General features: G+C 46.0%; 1 protein-coding gene across 1 annotated transcript in view; it reads right to left on the bottom strand.

Moving 5' to 3' along the window:
- Fstl4 (follistatin like 4) overlaps positions 1-22,005 on the bottom strand; it is a 684,516-nt gene extending 662,511 nt beyond the window's left edge. Inside the window, exon 1 of the mRNA XM_035447502.1 lies at positions 21,934-22,005. The gene's annotated coding sequence lies outside the window, so the exon portion shown is untranslated. The remainder of the gene's footprint in view (positions 1-21,933) is intronic.
- Positions 22,006-23,428: the final 1,423 nt, after the last annotated feature.

Below are 23,428 nucleotides of genomic sequence, written 5' to 3'. Positions count from 1 at the left end.
ACCATTTGGTTATGCAGTCCTTTTCCTTTTTGCCTTTTGCCCACCATTTCAGGCTCCCCTCTCTCCCTCTCCCCCTCTCCCCTTCCTCTTCTCCTCACATGGCCTGGTTCCGTTGGCCCATCATGTTCAGTCTGGACCCTTCCAGGCAGAGGTCCCTGCCTCTGGCTATGCCCTCCCTCATATCTACAATAACCCTCCTCAACCATACCTAGGAGCAGACGTGTCTTCCCTTTTAACCTCTCGTTTGCATTACCTTCCACCATGTGGACACAGGGGTCAAACTCAGGCTGTCAGGCTAGTCTGTGGGTGCTTTTACCCCCTGAGACACATCAACAGACCTGGGTTGTTGTTTTTTTAATAATTTGTTTTTACAATGGAATCTTGAAATTCGCAGGAAAATGGGTAGAACTAGAAGAAACCATTCTGAGCGAGGTAACCCAGTCACAAAAAGACAAACATGGTATGTACTCACTCATATGTGGATTTTAGACATAAAGGATTACCAGCCTACAAGCCACACTGCCAGAGAAGCTAGGAAACAATGAGGATCCTAAGAGAGACATACGTGGTCCCCTGGAGAAGGGGAAAGGGTCAAGATCCCCTGAGCAAATTGAGAGCATGGGGGGAGGGGGGAGGGAGCTACGAGAATGAGAAGGGAAGAAGAGGAGGGGTGCGGAGGTCATGATGGGGCAGAAAGGTTGAGTCAGGGGAAGAATAGAAGAAAGGATATGTGATAGGTAGGGATTTAATTGGGGCGGTGGTAGGGGAGGACGGGAGGGAGAAGGGAACTGGGATTGTCATGTAAAACAATCTTGTTTCTAATTCAAATAAAAAAATCTGAAAAGAAAAAAAAGATGGTAAAAAAATAATTTGTTTTTATTTTATGTGCCTTGGTGTTTCTGCCTGCATGTATGTCTGTGTGTGATTAGCATGCTCCTCTTAATGACCTCCCTGGTTTACACGTGGTTCTCAACACTTGTCTCCAATTATGCAGTCCCTCCATGTAGGTATTTAAGCTTTTGCCCTTCATCCTCACTGACTAGCTCAAGGACATGATTTACCATGAAGAGAGAAAGGTGAGGGGGGGTGAGTGACAGAATCCAAGGCAGACTACTGCTATAAAGGTTTCAGGCTTGAGGTTCAAGGGGGACACTGAGCCAGGCTGTCCTTTCAGGTAGAGATTTACTAGCAGAGTTACTAATACCATAGAAAGACAGGTGGATACCAGCACGATCAGGGCTGGGGAGAGTTCAGTCCATGATGCAGAGTAGAGGATCCCATCTTAGGGTTCCCAGAGGACAGGTGGTGTTTCAGGTAGTTGGCGGTCTTTGATTCCCTGGCCTGAGGCAGGGGAAGAGAAGGGGCTTCTTGCATTGCCAGGAAAGAATATGCAAATAAGAATATGAAGTTACAGGAAGGGGCATAGAGTTATATCCATTACACTGACTGCCATGTGATGTGCCAGTCTGGCAGCCTGGACCTATAAACTTCCCTGGGGCAGTGAGTTTGTCTGTGAGAGACTAGAGATTCACATCTTAATTGAGGGCCCGCCGGTTCCTTCAGCTGTATGAAAGAGGAGGTCGAAGGTGGACATGGCCTGAATAGCAGACTGAAGTCTGGCACTGACTAGTCTAGGGACTTCTACAGCACCAAGTACATGACTGTGGCCCAGCCTCGCCTCATCTCAGCCTAGTGAGTGAGTGTGGGCCAAGCCACCAGCCAATCTCCAGCTCAAGTCATCAACTGCCACCAAGCCTTCTACGTCTGACATCCAGGAGGAGAAGCCTGGCTGTGCAGACAACTTGCTTCGTCAGCAGGAAGTGGAATGATGTACGTGGAACTGGAAACTCCCTCCATGGATCTCATTTTATTAAATTTTAAACTTTAATAAAACAATTACACATTGCAAGTGCCAGCCCTGGCTCCCCATTCCTGCTACCCTTCCATCACAAGCTTCCCAAGAACCTAATGGCTGGTAGGATCTTCAGTTTACAAGGCTTTCTTGAGGTGTTAGCATCGGACACTCAGAGCCCTGGGTGGAAGATGGGGGAGAAGGAGAGCCAAGAAAAGGTAATTAACATGAGATTTCTGGTCCTCTAAGACAGGACATCGGCATTGCAGGATCCGCCTGGGTAGACTCTGGCTGCTTCGAGAACCAGCTGTAACACCAGGGTTAAGAGCTAGGATACCCAAGTTTCTTAGCCAAGGCCCCAGACTGCAAAGAGTCAAAGTGCCTGGAACATTTTTGGCTGATTCACTGTTTAGTCACCTATTCCATGGTGATAGGCAGGGTGCTGAGGAAGACTATTCCACTGTCCCTTCCCAAAGTTTCCCAAGTACCCCTAGTCTTCTTTTCCCAGCCTGCAAGTCAGTCTCAGACTCAGAAGGCAGGCTCTCAAACACATGTTTGTTTGTTTGTTTTTTCAATATAAGAACTAACCAAGTGTAGTTAGTTTAATTGCTGACTTGACACAACCTAGACTCACACGTAAAAGAATCTCGGTGAGGATCTGTCTACACAGGGTTAGCCTTCCCTGCTCTCCAGCAGCATCCCCTCTCCTAGGGCCCTGGACCCATCTCCCTTCAGAGCTAAATTTAAAGCAGGAAACAAAAGGAATCAGAAGCCCAGGATTGACTTCTCCAACCTTCACCTGCCCTGATCCTGCCACCACCACATTGGTTCCTGTCTGGGGAGATGATGGCACTGACACCAGGAACAAGCTGAATGCAGTAGAACCTTCCAGCTCTGCTGTCACATGACAAGCCTCAAGATCCCTAGGTCCTAATCCCTAAACCCACCTCTCATCACACTCTGGGTCACACCCTTCTCAATCTGGACTTCTATAGAACTGGCTTAGAAAACTCATTACAGAACAAGCTGGCAAGCTGGGGATGCGGCTCATTCTGTAGAGTGCTTACCTAGAGTACACGAAGCCCTGGGTTCAATTCCCAGTTCCACATAAACCAGGCATGAGATTATACTCCTATAATCCCAGCACTTGAGAGGTGGAGGCTGGAGAACCAGAGGTTCAAAACCAACCTAGGAAGCATGAGACTCTGTCAAAAAGAAAGAGAGAAGATTGGGGAGGTGGGGAAAGGAAGAGATGATGAAAGACTAAAGCTGGTGGCCATCGAGCACAGCTGTAAACGCTGAGTACAAGAAGCCCACCAGATCTGCCCCCCCATGCCCCAGCCCCCAACCTCATGCTGTTTATGAAACTCGGGCTTCTCAAGCACTTCTTGCCACAGATATCTTTTTCCAGGCCAAGAATCTTGTGGAAAGAACAACAGAGAAGAAAGAAAGATCTGCCAGTCTCAGCCCTATCCCTGGTTACTCCAGGCTGTCTTCCATCAACCTGTGTATTTCCACAGGAGAGCTGTCTCCAGGCTCCCAGCACACAGACTAACTGGCTGAATTCCACCGATGTCCCAGGAACCCTTGGTGTTTGTATTATCAACACCCCACCATTGGGTGAGATTTTGGGGGACCCAGGCATGGCTAGCTCCCTGTGTGGCAGACCCCCCCCCATTACATGCAGGCCAAGCTGGCTTCCTTTGGTTCTGTTCTAAGCCCTTTCAAGGATGAGTTTCCTTCAATTCCCTATGGTTTTCAAGGATAAATATGTTTTTTTCAAATTAAGAAAGGTACCTCTCTGTTCTTTCTCTGCACCAAAGGGCAAGAATGTTTTACACTGGGGAGAAGCATGGGGGGAAATGGTTCAATTAAATTTACGAGTTAAATCTACCAACCCCCCTCTTTTATAATTGGAAGTAATGAACTTTAATAAAAAGAAAGGGAAAAAAAACAGCACAGCCCCTTCAGCAATGGATCAGATGTCATGGAAACTCATTTGAGCACTGTCTTTCAAGTTTCTCTCCTTTAGGGCACTGTGATGTGTGGGAAGCCCAAGAGAAGTAGAGGGGTAATAGCCCTGACTCTCTGTCTCTCTAATCCTCATCAGGACAATGCCTACCACACCCCAGGTCTCCACTGCCCAAAGCCAGTTCCAGCCTTCAAATTCACCTTGTGTTGATCAGGCTGGGAAAACACACACACACACACACACACACACACACACACACACACACACACACACACACACACACACACACACACACACACACACACCACACACACACACACACACACACACACACACACACATACACACACACACACACACACACACACACACACACACACACACAACACACACACACACACACACACACACACACACACACACACACACACACACACACACGATTTAGGGAGGTCAGGAGTTTCTGTCATCAACAGGCCGTCCCCAATGACTTCTCCAGCCTCACAGTGTTCCTGGCCCAGGACCTCAGGAATAAGTTTCATGAATTCTCTCCTTGAACCCTGATCCTCTAGCACTCAATACAAGTAAATACACCTAATAGTATCTTCCACCCAAAACAGCAACTCTTTCTGATTTCCCTGGTCTTCTTTTCGGTGTTTTTTTTTTTTTTTTTATTACAAAAGTAATGGATGCTCATTATAGAAAATTCAAAAAATACAGATAAGCAATAAGAAGAAAATGAAAATACCTCATAACATCACTGTTCCAAAATCGCATTAGCACCTTGGTTTATAACCCTCCACGCATTTCTCTATGCATATAAAGACAAATTTTTGCTTTTCATGGGTTTTTCTTTCTTGTACAAAGAAATGGGATCAGACTTTTTATCTCTTATCCCATTAAAGGGGAGTCAATCCCACAACTCTCCTCCCTGCCCAAAGCAACTTCTGGGTATCACTGGACTTGGGGTGTCTCCTCCAAATGTCCCTTCATGGGCTATTGTCCTAGCCTTGCAGAAGCATCCAAACCCAGACCTGCACTCTCACAGGGCTCCTCGATAGTCCAGGTTCTAATCCCAAACAGGTCAAAGAGGGTAATTGGCTCTGGTCACCATATGTTCATACTGTGAACACGTCTGCACCGAGTTCAAGGTCAGCACCCTCTCTGATGTCTGTATCCATCAGCCACAGGCACTGGTTGATGACAGTGCATCCCAGTGACCACACAGCCATGGGTAAATTGTGCAGATGTCACATGGTGTTCAAAACCCAGAGAAATGTTCAACAAATGTACAAAGCTGAAGCAGGAGGATTGCTTTGAGTTTGAGGCCACCCTGGGCTACATGAGGAGTTCCAAGCCAGGCTGAGAATATCCTACCTTAAAAACAAAATAAAACATTCAAACCAATTGTTAAAGCAAAAAACACACAATTTTCACAAACATTCTGGATATTCCCAAGTCTATACACAGTGACAACTATTTTTTTAAGAAATGTCAAAGGTTTGTTAGGATTTAAAGGAAAAGAATCAATAAATCTAAATTATTTTGTCTGAATCAAAGTTACTTGGAGAATATTGAACACTCAGAACTTGGGGGCCACACACTAGAGTTTCCAATTCAGTGACTCTGGGGTAGCAGCTGGGGATATGCTAGTTTAAGGAGACCCAGGTGGTGTTAATAAGGCTGGTACCCAGGCTTTGAATGCCACTGTTTGATGGCTTCTACCTGATGGTGTTTAGGAGCAAGGTACGATGTATGATGAGCCCAGAAAGGGGAAATTTATGTCACCACTGTGGGGAGACCTTGACCTGGGGACCCCTCTACCTGTCCCCCACAAGGGAAAGGTCTCTGGACAGTGAACACTGCTCCCCTGTGTTACATCCAGGGGACTCATGCCCTTGTCTTCCCTACAATGAAGCCATTAACCTTGGGCCTCAGACACTGCTTTTTGTTTTTTAATTAGAAACAAGATTGTTTTACATGTCAATCCCAGTTCCCTCTCCCTCCAGTCCTCCCCTACCACCCACCTCAACTAACACCCTACCTATCCCACACCCTTTCTGCCCATAACACCCTACCTATCCCATACCCTTTCTGCTACCCAGGGAGGGTGAGGCCTTCCATAGGGGGTCATCAGAGTCTATTATATACTTTGGGATAGGGCCTAGGCCCACCCCCGTGTAAACACTGCTTTTAATCACACTGTACCATGTAACCAAAGAACTGGTATCCAGGAGATGAAGGGGTGTTGGGAATGCAGCCAAGCTGCTGTGTTTGTGCAGCCCTGGGGAAGCCACGCAGAGTTAACTAAACGCAGGAAGTGGACATCTGTCCACACAGTCCTCTCTGTCCCACATCTCCTCACCCTGCAGCCCCATGTCACCTGGGCAGCTCTCCCTCTTCAGCAAAATGTCAATCATTCCTTCTTTCTTTCACTATCTACCTTGTCTCAGCAGGCCAACTTAGTAAGATGGACACTAAACCAAGAACAGTGATGTTAAGTGGTCTATACCAGGACAAAGGGTACACAAGGTCCACAGGTGTATCCATGAGGCATTCAAATAAGACTCAAGGGTGGCTAATGTAGAATATAGATTTCATCAAATAAGACAGAAAAATGGTTGGGGATGTGAGCCCTGAGCCTCCAGAGTTCAATGCAGGCTCTTGCTGGGCTTCCCTAGTTCAACCTCTCTGGTCTTCTATCATCCAGAAAGAAGTATATTTCTTATGACTGTAATAACAAAACCAAATCAAGAAAGGAAGGATGTATTTTAGCTCATGGTTCAAAAGAATACAGTCCACAGCAGCAGGGAAGGCACAACTGTGGGGTATGATACAGCTGGTCACATTGTATCCACATTCAGGAAGCAGAAAGAGATGAATGTTCCCGCTCGGCTCATTTTCTCCTTTAGATTCAGCCCAGGACCCCAGCCCATAGAATGGCATGTACACACAGGCATGGTGGGTTTTCCTCAGTTACATCTTTCTGGAAAAGCCCTCAGACATGCCCAGAGATGTGTCTCCTTAGTGATTCCAAATCCCATCAAGATGACAATCAAGATTATCACAAGAACGTAGGCAGGTCGTGACTGAGACTGTCTGTGGTGACATCTGCCTTCAAGATTTGCACCCCTGTGAATCGTCTGCATATGATGCTTCTAAGTTTGAACTGTTGGATGTTATTTGTTACGCAGCAGTAGCTAACTAACACAGTATAGCTAGTAACAGTGCCTGACTATAGAGGCCTCCTGAGGAGGGTAATACGGGTAGAGCTCCTATACAGAGCATGACACACTAATTACAAGTGGAATGTACAGTAAATGTATACCTGCTTCCCACAAGTGGGAAACACCAGCCTGGTGGTATCATTTGGAGTAATAAAGAGCTGCAGGGAGAAAGATCTAGAGCCCACATGGCAGCCTCCTAATGATAACAGATGGCAGCAAATTTGGTTGCTTGAAATAATACAAATATATTCCCTTCAGAGTTTAGGAAGTCACCAGTCCGAAGTGGATGATGCTTGTGTAGAATGATGGGAGGAACACAGCAGCATCCTTCCTGCAGGGGATACTCCCTCTTCCTGCTCCTAGAGACTGCCCACACTCCTCAGCTCACAGCAGCTTCCCTCCAAGCCCTCCTTCTGCTGCCACACCCTCTCCGCCTCTGATACTCCTGCCTCTCTTTAAAAGACCTGCATGGCTTCAGGAGGCCCACCTGCAGAGATCAGTGCACTCTGCCTGTTTCAAGAGTTCCAGTTACTTACCTCTGCAAAGTCCTTGGCAAGGGTGGCGGGCACAGGTGGGTGGGGGGACTAGGTGGAGCTACGGCTTGGGCCTATCAGAGTGGAATCCCCCACCTTGTCCTCTGAGTTTTCCTTTCTCCAGGCAAAGCATCTCCAATTCCACCAGGGTTCCAAGGCACCCACTGCCCTCGTCCCTAGTCCCCTTCCATGTTTCCCAGCCCCCCCCCCCCCCGCCACCTGATTCCATAAAAATCAAGGTGAGAGAAAATCTCGACACTGTTTTCCCACAGGACTGAATTTAATAAGTGAAGACTTGGTTCTCACACATTTTCCCACACTTCAGGAAACAAACAGCACTGCATACTTCCCTGCTAACATCGTTATCAGCACGAAAACCACATCCTAGGCCAGCTGCTCACATGAAGGAAGGTGAATTATTCAGTGTGGTGTTTAACTGCCATTTAATATTTGATCCATTAGCATCCTTTGATCGGGTTCCTAACAGTGGGGTGTCCCTGGCTGCCACCGCAGGGTGAACGCAGCCTCTCAGCCTGCTATTTGGGTGTGTGTATGTGTGCACACATATGCATAAACGGAGACAGAGGCTCATGCACCAAGTGCATCTCTGTGCAAATCTGAGACCCGTGGGAAGCACACACAGCATTAAGACAAGCAGAAGCTTGTCTTTAGTAGGGCAGCCATCTCCCCAGGAGCCCTCACCACAACTCAACTGAGAGCAGTGGAGTTCTCCATGGTCCCTGTCATCCTGTCACTGTCAGCCCTCCATCGAGTTCAACAGCACAGAGCGGGCACATCACCCGCTGGGGTCAAAGAAACTGATGGCTCAGATTTGGGGACTCAGGGGAGCCTCCAGTTCCAGATCACCCGTAGGTTTGGACTCTGAACAGTGCCTTGCCTCCCATCCTCAGTCACACAGGGACTGTGGAGGAGTTGCAGATCCTAGAGAGAATGTTCTTTGTCCTAAAAAGGGAGTTAATTAATCCCCCTCAGGCGGACTGTCTTCTGCTCTGCCAGTGTGTCATTTGCCGGAACCGGATGCCTAGATCCTGAGTTTCTGAAATGGGAATTCCACAAACGGGGAACACTGTGTGTGACTGAGCAGGGAGAAGCATGGCCCCTCTCTAATATATATATTAGACACACAGATATTCACCCACACATATATATGCAAATACAGAGAGAGAAAGAGAGAGAGAATACAGACATACACAAAGAGAAACACATAGAGACCAGATACACACAAACACACACACAGGCACAGGCACAGAAACACAGAGATAGATGTGCAGAAAAACATACACATAAGCACACAAAGACACAAACACACACAGAGGCAGACATGCAGACATAGATACACAGACAAATACACACACAGAGATATAGACACAGATAAACATGAAACACACTAGCACTGAAGAACAAACACACATATATACCATACACACACACACACACACACACACACACGCACATACACACACACACACACACACACACACATATATATATAATATATATGCACCAACATACATATAGAGACACAGCGGTAGATACAAATATACATAGACACAAATACACAGAGAAACACACAGATACACATATATACACAGATGTGCACAGGCACATACATGTACACACAAGCACATACATATTCTGTATACACACAAAGAGACTTACATAGATATATAGAGACGCATATTGATGCAGTAGCACAGATTAAGATACACAGGACTTGGTTAAATATAGGTTAATTTTATTCGGGGAGAAGTCACTTACATAAGAAACCGATGACCCACAAGTTCCAGCTCCAAGGATCCACACTTAGGCTGCTCTCTGTGACCTGACCAGAACCAAGAAAGCAAGCTGGGGTCTGGGACCCCAGACCTAACCTTCCCCTGTCACATCCACACCTGTGACCACACCTAAACAGGCATGGTCAGTGCAATAAGTGCAGGTCGGGTGGATATCTCACTACATATACCAGTAACAGTTTTTTAAACATACAGAGCTACATAGTAACACACAGACACACACAAGCACATACTCAGACATACACACAGAGATATACAGACACATATATACATATATAAACAGAGACACACAGTTACAAGGATATACACACAGAGACAAAAATGCAAACATATGCACATATACACTGACATACATAGGTACATACATGCACAGATCCGTAGGTAGACAGGCACACAGATACACCTTCCAGAATCCACACAGCCATGCCCAGGCATCTGGGGAGCTAAGAGTGGGGACTGGCCCTCACAAGTCCCCAGGCACCCACAGAGCTTCAGCTCAAGGCTTCTCCTGGAAAGAGGACTAGTATGGGAGGAGGGGGTCCAATCAGATATGGCAGGGACCTGGTCGCCTGCCACCAGCACCCATCTGTGCCTTCTAACATTACCACAGCCACAGGGTCTTCAGGGGTCACTAGATTGGCATAATACCTAGCGTCAGAGCAAGGCTCCGTGTCTGCAACTTCCCACTGGGATGTGAATTTTTGTATATTTGTTTACTTATCCCCAACTGTGAAAGGCAAGGAGACTTTTGTTGGTCTGGTATTATTAAACACAATCATCAGCCACCTTCTGCATCTGTCACTGATTGAGATAGATGAACTATTTTTTTTCCTAGAAAAAAAAAAGGGCACCTAATTAAGCCACTTTGGTGCCACATTCTCCATAGTAGAGGTAAGTGAGAGACAATGCCTTGGTACCCATTATTTTAATTTACAGAGAGCAAGTCTGGCGCTGTTTTCAAGGATTATTGAATTTTCATACACTATCATCAGCTTCCGCATTCTCCTGTGTAATAGAAACCGGAATTCAGAGAGATTTTATGGCCTCCTTTGAGAGCCTCTTTTCTCTGGATTCCTCAAGAAACCAGACCAAGAGAGAGGGGGAGGAAGCAAGAAGTCAGAAGAAGGGGAGAGAGAGGAGGGAAACCCACAGACAGTGCCTGCTCTCCTCAGCTGAAGTGAAGCTGGGGCCATCCCTGCACAGAGGTAAGCTTGGTCTCTCTGTGGCTGGGCTGAGCTAAGCCAAGGGTGGGGGATGCACAGCCTGCCTCACCTTTTGTGCCAATGGTCCAGCTGCTTTTCTCCTCGGGCCCATGCCCACCTTTGGCACAATAAACCCACAGCCTCCATTTAATGTAGCCTGAGAATACCCTATATATGAAAACAACCTGAGTGACGGCTCCTTCAATGAAGACCCTCTCTACCCTGCCTCCCAGACAAGTTGCAGGCTCCTGTGACCTTGCTTCAGTGACAGCTGACCTGAGCCATACCACATTTCCTGGTCGTTGAGTATGAGGCTGTCACAGAGAATTTCTCTTTCCCTGTAGCAGAAAAACCAAAGCCCCGAGTCATTAAGCTTCCTCAGGCTTAATGCTGGTGGCTTCTGCAACTGATCACTAATAAAGAGAAAGGAATCAAGAAAGTCCAAGCCAGTGAGTGACACCATGGATGCGATCAAGAACTCACGGCAACCGTGGCTGCCTATACAAGATCAGCATTCCAGCATGGGGAAGGGGTTCGTGAGGAGCTGAGCTGAGGAGCTATTGGCTACTGAGAAAGGGAGAGTCATTGTTTTTCAACCCCTGGTAGGTTGCCCATTCTCAGGGTACGGCCTTGTTCCTATCACTTCACACACAGGCAGCAAAACTGGACTCCATAGGTTATTTTTAAAAACTGAAAGGAAAATAAAAAGTTGGAAGGGGAATGGAGGCTATAGGAGGAGGAGGGGAGGAGTTGAGGGAGAGTATGATTGAAATATGTTACATATGCATATGAACTTCTTACAGAATAAATTAAAAATATTATTTAATAAAAAGAGAGAAGCAGTAGTCTAGGCCCACTGGCTTTGTCTGTGAGTCTGTTTGCATGTGTGTGGGTGGGCACTTGTATGCACGTGTATGGATATGCTTCTTCACTTAACACATATGTACCAAGTACACCAGGTAAGCATCAGACCCAGAGGTAAGCCCCCGGGGATCCAAAGTATGCTGATTCCCTCAAAGCAGATGGTCCAGTTGAGAAAAGAGAAGTAGCTGACCAGTAAATTGAAAAGAGCAGTAGGAGTCACAGCAGGAAACTGATGGTAACATCAAAAAAAAAAAAAGTTGTTCTGAGTATAGCTACTGATAAAGAGGCAGGAGGAAGGGGCTGGAGAGATGCTCAGTGGCTAAGAGCACGCCCTGTTCTTGCAGAGGACTGAGTTTCAACCAGAACCCATGAGTTTGGCTGCTAGCACCCATATTGATTAGCTCACAACTGCCTGTAATCCCAGCTCCAGGGGAATCTGATGCCCCCTTCTGGCCTCTGCGGGTATTTACCCTCATTCACATACACATACCTATGCACATATACACACTTAAAAATTAAAAAGCTCTATAGAAACATACTGTCTATAAAATAAGAGGCAGAAAGTGCCGAAGAACAAAGCAGTAACCACAGTCAAGTTCCTAGAAGGCTGACAGAGGAGCCATAGGGAGGGGACCCCTGACAGGAACTGAAGCCTCAGCAAAGAGACCCATCAGACAAATGCCACCCCCTTTCCTCTCATCCTCCAGGATCCTGCCTTTGTCCACACTGGATGAGCTTGACAGAAGTTTGTGGCAAGGGAGCCACCAAGGCATCCTGCACAATGAAGGCATCCTCCCCAGCATAGAGCGTGTCTGGAGGGATGCAGGTACATCCACAGGGACATGAGGACAGTTTTGGCACATGGATATATGACACAGGTTCCCTCTTAAATCACTCTTCCCAGTTCAACCAAACTAAAGTTCAGGCTGACTGAGCTTCATGCTCCCATGTTATGCTCAACCTCCCCCATGTCCTCCCTGGGCCCCAGGTAGAGAAAGGAATGAGAGACTCGGAGAAATGCATAGCACCCAGAGCCTTTGACCAAATGACTGGATATGTTAGTTATTTTTCTCATTGCTATGACAAAAGAGCCTTACGGAAGGGTTTGTTTTGAAGAGCACAGTCCATCAAGGAGGGGAGAAACGATGGTGGGCCCTACAGTGACTACTTACATTAAGTGACAGTCAGGGAACAGAAAGATGAATTCTGGCACCCAGCTCCCATTCTTGGTTATTCAGCTTGGGAATAATTCCTACTGACTACCTTGTCCCAAACTTGGCTGGGGTAATGCAGCGATCCAGAGAATAAGGTACATGCCCTTGGTAACTTGAGGATCATCACACAGGAAAAACTGAAGTAGTGACTAGACTGACAGCAGTCACACAGGTCTCCAGAGACCTGACACCTGGTTGCTTAGCACTGGCTCTTTGAGGATTCCCACACAACCTTATCTGTGTAACCTCTTCAACCTCACTCATTCTCACTGCCGCAGCCCCCAGGCAAGGCCCTAAAGCTGCAGAGACAAAAAGAAAAGAAAAGGAGGGAAGGAAGTAGGGAGAGAGAGAGAGAGAGAGAGAGAGAGAGAGAGAGAGAGAGAGAGTGCACCTCAAGATACCTAAACATCTAACAGGAGGTACAGAGGCTCAAGAGACCAGCACTGTGTGATAAGAGATGAGGTGAGCCCTGTTGGGGACAGGCTGCTACTGAAGAATTCTCTATATCAGATTTGGCCTGCAGGTCTGTTGGGGGTTGTCTTGATTGTTAACTGATGTAGGAAGACCGAGCCCATTGTGCGTGGCACTATTCCCTAGGCTGGGAATCCTGGGCTACATAGGGCAGGGAAAAGCTAGATGCAAGAAGCAGGCAACATGAATGCCTTCCTTTCCCACTACTGTGGATGTGATGTAATTAATTACTTAAGTTCCTGCCTTAACTTTTCCTCAAAAAAAAAAAAAAAAAAACAGACTATACCATAGAATTATAAGCTAGAATAGCCCCATTCATTCCCTGTTGCTATTTGTCAGGGTGTGTATTCCTTAATTCCTGTTTCTATGGCAAAACACCATACCCCATAGTGACTTACGGAAGAGTTTATTTGGGCTTATGGTTCCAGATAGGGCATCCATAATGGCAGGCGAGGACTGGCAGCAGGCAACCCCATCAGGAAGCTGAGCGATCACATCTTCAACCACATGCAGAAAGTGAAGAGAATGAACTGGAAGTGGGGTGGGGCTATAAACTCTCAAAGCCTGCCCCCAGTGATATGTCCTCCAGCAAGGATCTTCCCAAACAGCATCATCAACCAGGAACAAGGTGCTCAATTACATGAGCCTGCTGGGAGCATTTTTCATTGAAACCATCACACATCATTTTATCACAGCAACAGAAATGAGCTGTTCCCAGGGGAACCCTCTGGGAGAGAAGGGATAACAAGTCAGGGATGGATTGCACAGGGCACTGGAAACACAGAAGGCTGACTGTGTAAGGACGCCTTCCAGGGAGGGACCAGATATGAGAGTGGACAAGATCACAGTATAAGAGCCTGGAGTGACCTTATGGGGTCTTCTGACATTCCACTAACTACTATGGTGCCATCTACCTTGACTTCCCAAGGCTGACAGTGGGCCATCATTCTGCTCTTTGCAAATCCCTGATCCACTCAGAGATCCTCCCATGTCTCCATACATGGTGAGAGGTATTTGTTTCCTCTGTTCTCTTCCTATCCTGGTATTTCTCTAATCCTGGCTGTAGGAGGAAAATCACCCACCTGGCAGTGGGAAAACACAGGCACCCAGGCTCCTACCTGTAAGCAAAGACCAGAGTCCACCACTGTCCTTCCACCTTCAGACAGCACCCAGGCCAGACTGTGCTTCCCCACACATGGGTTTCTGTCTTGGCCTAACCACCAGCCTAGAGCTTCAGGAGCTAGACATCTTCTCTGGTACTGACCCTGGAAGTTTATGAGGTGAGAACAAGGAACTCCATTTATAAGCAGCATCTAAAGAGATGGGGACAGATTTGTGTGTTCCCTTCCTGGGTCTAGACACCTCCAGGTCACACAGACCCCAGAGAACTCAAGTTCCATCATATCTGAAGGAATTACAGTCACTACTGCAGCCCCTGGCCCCTCTAGGAGACCATTAGACTGGCTCATGTATTATTCCTCCTTCCAGAACAAGGCCCTGTGTTAGAAGGTGAAGCCCTGTTGAGGGTGCCGGGTCATCCTTGGAGTCACACAGCCAATTCACAGTGGGTGGGGTGAGCACACAGGTAGACTATGTCACAGAACCCCTTACCAGTCAATACCACAGACCTCAGAGACACAACTGATCCTCTGCTTCCTCACTGGGCAGCAGGGTAATGGCCTTTGAGAAGGGATAAGAAGCCCCTTTAAAGAGAAAAGCCCCGTGGAACTACATCTTTGATCCAAGGACAACAAGGATAAAAATCAGGGTATCACCTACCTTTCTATATCACTCCTGCTTTCTGGCCTGACTTGTGGCCTTCCACTCCTCCCCTTGTCCCATGTGCCTCCTTCAGGAGCCATCCTAGTGCCTGTGGTCCAGGAAGATGTCCCTCACCTCTGCCTTCTCACTAAGCCCTCCAAAACCAGTGCTGCCCCTCAAGTACATCCTCAACCTATGACTTCCTTATGACTCCCAAAGGTGGCTCATGTGGCAAAGTAGTGCTTGCTGAGGGTCTTGGGTAATGCCCAGTCTAACCAGTCTCTCTGACTACTGGCCCCATAGGTTAACAGCCCCTGAACCATTGGGATGCCAATGCTTTGGGGGTGCCAACTCCTGGACTGGCAGTGAAGAGATGATGGGAATCAGAACCCCTGCTCCCTAGCCCATGGAGCCAATGGTTTAGCAAAGAAGATGAGCACTAAGCAACAATGTAGAGCTCAGCCTAGGAGCTGGGACAGGGTCTGGCTACTTCTCCCTCTGCCCAGTTAGGGGAGACTAGCCATGCTGCCACCCCACAATTTCAGTTCATTCCCCTGGCTTACAAGGGAAGTGCCTGGGACCCAGAAGGCTGCAGCTACACTCCTCAGCCAACTTGGACTCACGAGCATGTGCCATGAATGTGGGGGGGGGGGTGTACATGCACACCCAAGCATACATTTCCCTGAATTTTCAAAGATTTCTTTCAACTTCATGAAATAATGAAGTCTCTCCCATAAAAATAGCCCATCGGCTTCAATCTGCCATTATATTTTTCCTGGGACCCTGGGTAGAGCACAAGTATAATCTGTAAGATAATATAAGCACTAATAATGTTTTCCAGAGATACATTGCCCAGCCTAACAAACACAAACTGCTATTAGGGGTACATTTGTTAGCATTGATGAGGCCTAGATCACCCAGATTTGGCAACAAGACGAAAACAGGCTGATTTTTTCCTCTTTCTAAGCTGTTCGGCTTCTGAAAAAATTAGCATAATGTGTTGAATGTTCCACACAAGTCTAAATTAGTCTTAAAAACTCCTTTGTGATTCCTCTCCCATTAAAGACTTTAAATATCGTTATCCTTCTTTAATAGAACAATTCATCAATGTAGTCCTCTCAAAGGTAAGCAATAGAGATGGATTAGACAGTGGGTGTGATATAAAGAACACTCCAGCAGAATTAATACACTAATACTGTACCAGGCACTTAGTAGGTGCTCAATGAATGGATATTCTATTGGCTGACTGAAATTCCTTTGTGTTTACAAAGTCGGTCCTATGTGTATTGTTTGAAGATTTTAAGTCAGGAATGCTTAATCGTCATTTTCAGTTTTATTTGAGGACTTGGAAGCTCCCAGGAAAAGCTTTTTTTTTTCCTAGACCCAGCTTCAGACATTGACACAGCACTGCCTACTGTCAGCGTGTGGCCATATTCTCTCATGCCATCCCCAAAGCCCTACAAGAAGACCAAGGCATTTGTTTGCCAACACTCTACCAGACCCTACTGTGTGGGACAGACCTTGGGCATCTAAGCATGTTCAATAGACAAGAAACATGACCAGAGACTCAAGAATAAACGGGGCTACCCCAGATGCAGGTACCCTTTGTCACTCAGACCTCTATACACACCCCAACACAGCCCTCAGGCCTCCCTTGGCCCTGATTTCCCTGTGTAGGAATGACAATCTCTGGTCTCTGGTCATATAAAGGCAGCTCCAAATTGGAGAGCAGACAAAGCTTGGGCAGGTTCTCAGCTCAGGGTTGGTCTCCGTACCGCAAACAGGTTGTATCCTCGTGTCAACTGGAGATGCAATTAAGCTATTGATCTGACTGCAAAATGGGCATTGATAAATCAATACAGTGCAGATGCTGTAGATAAACAATGCACGTCATCAGGAGGCACGCACGTGTGAATGATTCAATGTGGACTGGTACCAGGGGATCTCCTGCCCAATATGGCTGAGAATGCCAAACACCATTAGGATGTATAACAGCCTCTTTCATCCTAAATTATTGTCACTCTCTCATTCATTCCACAGGTACCTTTTGTGTGCCTGGCTATACACCTGGACTGGGGACACTGGGACAACTGAGCCTCCCCAGGAGCTTATAACCTAGAAGAAAACTGGCAGAATCTTCCCCTTGTGACATGGGACAACTGGTTCAGGGAAACCCCTGTGGTGTGCATGTTGTACAGTTTTGCAACCTCAGTGACACAAGTGACCTCTAAGATAGGCCTTTGTCCCTGGCTCAGCTTTACAGGTGAGAACACGGAGGCTTTACAACAGCTTTGAGTGTGGGGGAGGGGATGGCTCCTGTCAGGTATGAGGACCTGAGTTTTGATCTGGGATGTCCATGTAAAAAGCCAGGCATATAAACTCAGCCCTAAAGAGGTGGAAACAAGAGGGGCCCTGGAGCCATTGGTGGCGCACACCTTTAATCCTAGCACTTGGGATGCACTTGGCGGCTCTCTGAGTTCAAGGCTAGCCTAGTCTATAGCTCTATAGCGCGATAGCACGAGTTCCAAGACAGGCAGAGCTGTACAGAGAAACCATGTCTTCAAAAGAAAATAAATAAAAAAATAAACAAACAAAAAAGAGGGCTCTGGAGCTTGTTGGTCAGCAAATCAACTGGTGAGTGAACTCCTTACTTACAACTTACTCAACTGAAGAGTGAACTCCTGAGTCTCTGAGACATCCGTCTCAAAACCCCAAGTGCAGGGGCGGTGGGATGGCTCAGGGGGTGAAGGCACTTGCCATCAAGCCTGACAACCTGAGTTTGATGCCTAGGACCCACATGGCCAAAAGAGAGAACCCACTCCTGGAAATCTGTCCTCTGACTTCTACACGCATGCTGTGGTGTGTATGCATGTATGCATGTCTGTATATGCATACACACACAAATAAATAATAAAATTTTGTTAGGGTAATAAGTTGAAGAGCAGTAGAGGAAGATATAGTGGGAAATTACAAATACGGAAGACATGTCCATCTTCCACAAACACATAAATACACACACAGAGAGAAAGGCTGAGTGAACAGACAACAGGTGTTAAGTGGGAATTTGAACCCAGACTGACAAGCTTTAAAGCCTATACTCCTCCTCCATGGCAGAACCACTATCTTGGATCTCATCCTGGAACAAGGTTTCCCTACAACTACAGACACCATCCCACCTCAGGGTAGCCAAGTACCACCGACCACGGAAGAATGGGAAGTCCTTGGAGCAGCATTGCCTGGCCTTGACAGCCCAGGTCTGAGGCAGCCTGTAAAAGGCATGTGGACTGGATACTCAGAGACTCCCAAGCACCTACCCAACGTCCATGACCACCAACCTCCTCATGATCAGAAACCTGGTGTCATACAGGCACTATGCAGTGAAGGGCTGGCCCATGTCCCAGCCCCACCACAGGATGTAAAACTAGATTAACTTAAGACCAATTAGGATGATTTTGTTCCTTCTGTTGATGGATGATTTAGGAAGAAACACATGACAAAATTCTGGCCAAGGAGACATTGCTCAGAAACACGGGACTGCTGGAGGAACAAACGGGAGCTGTCTCTTAGCACTTAAATAGAGATGCACAGACCATTTTCCTCCGCCAGACTGGCAAGACACCAAGAGGCTGAGAACACATTGTGTTGGTGTGGGGAAGTGGTCACTTTAAATATTGCTGACGGGAGCACGAACTGTGTGGATCCTAGGAAGGGCAATTTGAAGATCGCTGTCAAGGTTACTAATGTATATCCCTCTTGCCTGAGCCGTTCCACCTCTGGGAATTTATCCTGCAAGAATACTAACATATTCACAGAATTGGTTATAATAGTAGATTGAAAACAACCTAAATATCTATCAAAAGATGACAGGTTAAACAAATAGGGTTATATCCACAGAATGCAATATGACACAGCTATAAAACCAGAGTGAAGGTACATTTTATACGTCAAAATATTTTGATAGGTGATAAAAACAAAATGTCAGAAAATGCATACAACATGCTATTGTTTGGGAAAATAGGGATAGGATAGACAAAACTATACATTCATATTTTCTTGTTCATTGTTATATAAAGTAGTTATGGGAGAATATGAAGCCCAATTTATGAAAAGATAAAGGCAGGAATAAAAGGGACACATTCTATTATGTGCCTTTTTGATTTGCAACCTATGTAGATAACACTCAAACAATTAGGTATCTTAAAGATGGCTTAATCAGAAAATGCTTACCTTGCAAGCATAAGAGTCTGGATCCCCAGAACCTGCACAAATAGTCAGGCATGGGGATGCATGTATTTAGAATCCCCAGAGCTGGGGAAGTAAAGACAGGCAGATTGCTAGGACCTGATAGCCAGGCAGACTAGCCTATTTAGAGAGTTCAAGACTAGCAAGAGAACATCTCAGCAACAGCAAAAGGTGGACAGCTTCCTGAGGAACCACCCCTGAGGTTATCCTCTGTTCTCCACATACTCTAGACACATACAGAGAGAGAGAGAGAGAGAGAGAGAGAGAGAGAGAGAGAGAGAGAGAGAGACAGTGCCAGGCATTGTAGAACACACCTGTAGTCCTAGCATTCCAGAAGGATTGCCACTAATTCCAGACCAGCCTGGTCTACCTAGTGAGTTCTAGGCCAACCTGAACAGACAGACAGAAGGGCTTTGCAACTTTTCTCCCTGAGAACATCTACATGTAAGAAATGGGCTTTCAGGAGCATCCCATGTATGCAAGAAAACATCTCTTGCTGGACCTAACAGGGCCATTTCACACACAAGCCCATTGCAGCTGTAACTGCTCAGGAGAAAGCCAGGCAAAATCCTAGCATGGGTGGAGAAGGGAGTCATCAAGGCCCACCCCTAACTGAAGAACTACTGGCAATGATGGCTGCAGAGGGTGAGGGAGTCGGTTTTCTTCAGAGATGCGGTCCATGTTCCAGCAGGTGGTCCTTCATCCCTACACATGCAGGTGGCACTAAGTGAGCTTAGTCAGACTAAAGAAGAGAGCACACAGGTCGGAAGGGAAAGGGGGAGGAATGGAGGCTCTAATGGAAAGGAAGAGATGATTTGCTCAGAACACACCAGATGCATATATTAAATCCTCAAATGATAAAATAAAAACCAAACAGCTCTGAAGCAGGTAGGGGTAAAAAAAGAAAAGAAGGTGGGCGGGGTCAAATGGCGGGAGTCATTTTGTGACCATGAAGGAGACTGCCACAGAGAGAGAAAACAGAAACAAATGGTGCCCTTGATGACAAAACTGAGAGTCAGTCAAAGCCACACCCTGCTGGATGAGACAATTCTACTGGCTAAACCATTTGATTGGGGTTTTTAGTTCAGTATACAACAGCACATTATCAAAGAAACAGGACTCTCGGGAAGAAGATTCTGCAAGCTGGAAAGCAAAGACAGGCTAAGACCTGCCGACTGAGCAGATCAGGTCTGGATGAAACCTAATCCTGGTTTTGGATGAGCAAATCCATTCATGGTCTAGAGTTCCAGGGATTGGAGATGAATGTGAGGCTAAAACCAGGGTGCCACAGAAGTAGGCTCACTGAAAATACATTCTGGTGGCCTGGAGGGTTGGGAGACATTAGCAGACACATTTCTATCATGTGTATGGATGGTGCTGCTGTGCCTTGTGAGTGGGCTTCATGGGGCCTGGGCCCCTAACACAAAGATGAGCTGAGTGCCAGCCCACCCACAGAAGATCTAGTCTCTAGAGAAAACTCCACAAAGGGAACTTTGGTTCCCTGCAAACAGGAAACAAAACAAATCCAAAGGGCTGGGAAGATGGCTCAGACATTAAGAGTGTTTACTGCTCTTGCAGAAGACTTGGTTCAAGTCCCAGCACCCATACCAGGTGGCTCAAAACCAACTATAATTCCATTTACAGGGGATCTGACATCCTCTGGCCTCTTTGGGCACCTGCTTATACGTGATACAGATCAACTCACACCTACACATAAACATAATAAATGCTAAATAAATAAAGCATAACAGAAAACCTTACCAACACACTAAACCAGGAAGAGAGAATTCTAGAGCATGTAGACAAAGCTGCTGTATTAGGCAATTTAGACAGTAATAAACGAACAAAAGTTGTGAACAAGACATGCAAGACCTCTGGGACACAATTTAAAGATAAGAGTTATATAATTTTTTCTCTAGAAAAGGGTCCAGATTAGAGTCATAGAACCCTTTTGCTATAGTCTGAGTGTGAGTGTCCCCAACAGGCTCATTGCTGAAGTACTTGGTCCCCAGATATCCAAGCTATTGTGGAACCTTCACATTACAGGGTCTATCTAGCTGAAGTGGACTAGGAGCAGATCTTGATGATTATAGTCTGGCCTTACTTTGACCCAAGCCTCCTGTTTCCTGATCCACCAGCATGCGAGCAGGCTACACCACCAGCTTCTGCCATTACAGACAGAAGCTGATACTCCCACCATATTGGCCGTCTGTCATTATGGCCAGATAGTCCCTATGACACTGTGTAAATCTCTTCCTCCATGACTTGTTTCTGTCAGGTTTTCTGTCACATCAATGAGAAGTAACTATTATCTACACACTGAAAGGATCAAACAAATCTAAAATTGTGTAAATACAGTCTGGTATAGAAGATGTTTAGAATCCAAAACAGACATGATCATAAAAGCACTTCCCCATGCCACTGTAGAGCTAAAACACCAAAAGTATAGCACAAAGAAAGAATATTGAAAACTGTGACAGGAAGACCAACAAACTAGGGTACCGATGAGTTGGTCACATCATGTCCAGCATGCATAAAACCTTGGGTTCAAGGGATGTATATCTGGGCAATCCCTCAAGTGAAACTCCCTCTCAGATGACTCTAGGGTGTGTCAAGAATCACACAAAACTGGCCATTGTGGCACATGCCTACAATCATAGCACTTGGGAGGTGGAGGCAGGAAGATATAAAGTTCAAGGTCATCCTTGTTTATATAACAAGTTCATAAGACCTTATAAAAATACTATGTATATACATATCAACAAAAAAAGGCAAACTCACCAGGTTAGCAGCAGATATTCAACAGAAACTCTGAGAGCCGGGTGAGCATGGAAAGGCATTATTCCAGGCCTGAAAGAGAGTAAGTGTAATCCAGATTGCTATCTTAGCAGTTTTCCTCCAGAATAAAAACAGAAATAAAACCTCTCCAAGATAAAATAACCTAGAGAATCCGTGACCACTGAGTCAACACTAGAGAAGACACTTAAAAACACTCTGTAGAGAAGAGAAAGATAAGTATGGCCACAATAGCATAGGAAAAAAATAAATCTCACTGAAATATTAAATAAGCAAATGAAAATTAAGAAAGTATCATATATTAGGAGCAAAAAACAAATCACAAGAACTAGCATATAGTTTTCAGTTATAACTCTGAATATGTATGCCCTTAATGCTTCAAATAAAGGTCACAGACCAAGCCCAGCACTGTGACACATGCCTGCAATCTCAACAATTGGGAGACTGAGGCAGAAATATTATATATTCAAGGCCAGCCTTGGCTACACAGAGAAATTGTGTAAAAGAAAAAATATGGAGGCTGAAGAGAAGGCTCAACAGTTTGAGTACTTTAGTGACTTAGCACAACTTAGGGGAGAAAGGGTTTATTGACTTAATACTTCCAGGTCACAGTTCATCATTGAGGGAAGTCAGGGCGAGAACCTGAAGCAAACCATGAAAGAACACTGCTTGCTGGCTTACTTGTGAGCTAGCTTTCTTACGAAGACTAACATCACCTGCTTAGGGAATGAGGCTGTCCATAGTGGACTAGGTCCTCCCGAATCAATTATCAATCAAGACCATTTCCCATAGACATGTCCACGGGCCAAATGGATCTGGGCAATCCCTCAATTGAAACTCCCTTTCAGGCTGTGTCACAACGACAGTTCCAACTAACTAGGACACTAGCCCATGCCACTGAGAGGCTATGGAACCAACCTGGTGTGGAAAAGTTGGGTCATGTGGGACAGGCCCTTGAAGAAGGTATCACGATACTGACCCTTCCTGTGTGTGAAATACAAGCTCCAGGGGATACCCCAGACTGTGATGAAAAAGCTCTACAATGAAGATCTACTGCAGAGCAATGGTTTAAATCAGAGACACTGGAAGCCCCTTTAATGACTGTACCCAAAACAAATAAAACAAACAGATTCCCTGGTATATTTGAAATATTCAGAGACTGTCAGTTCCATCATGGAGCTTGGGAAATAATCTGTAATTGGTACATAAGAAGCAAAACAGATGAAAAAGATGGAGCACTTATTAACTTCTGAGAACATTAAAAATTCTAAGAGAGAGAAATACAATCCTAGCACTACTGTAACAGGTAGCTCACGGTGAAGAATGGCTACATGTACATAGTAATGTAAACACTGAATATTGATTTGACCTGAATAAAGATTTAATGTGCTCCAGAGGATGGCGGGTGGGGGGGGGAGGTTTGTTCTGGGGAGGCAGAGAGGCTGTCTCCCCTCCCACAAAGGGAAACTCGATGGATGGA

This window comes from Cricetulus griseus, chromosome 7 (genome assembly GCF_003668045.3).
Source record: "Cricetulus griseus strain 17A/GY chromosome 7, alternate assembly CriGri-PICRH-1.0, whole genome shotgun sequence".
NCBI classification, from domain to species: Eukaryota; Metazoa; Chordata; class Mammalia; order Rodentia; family Cricetidae; genus Cricetulus; species Cricetulus griseus.
Note: the sequence above shows the minus strand (reverse complement) of the source record. Positions and strands in the feature narration are given on the sequence as shown.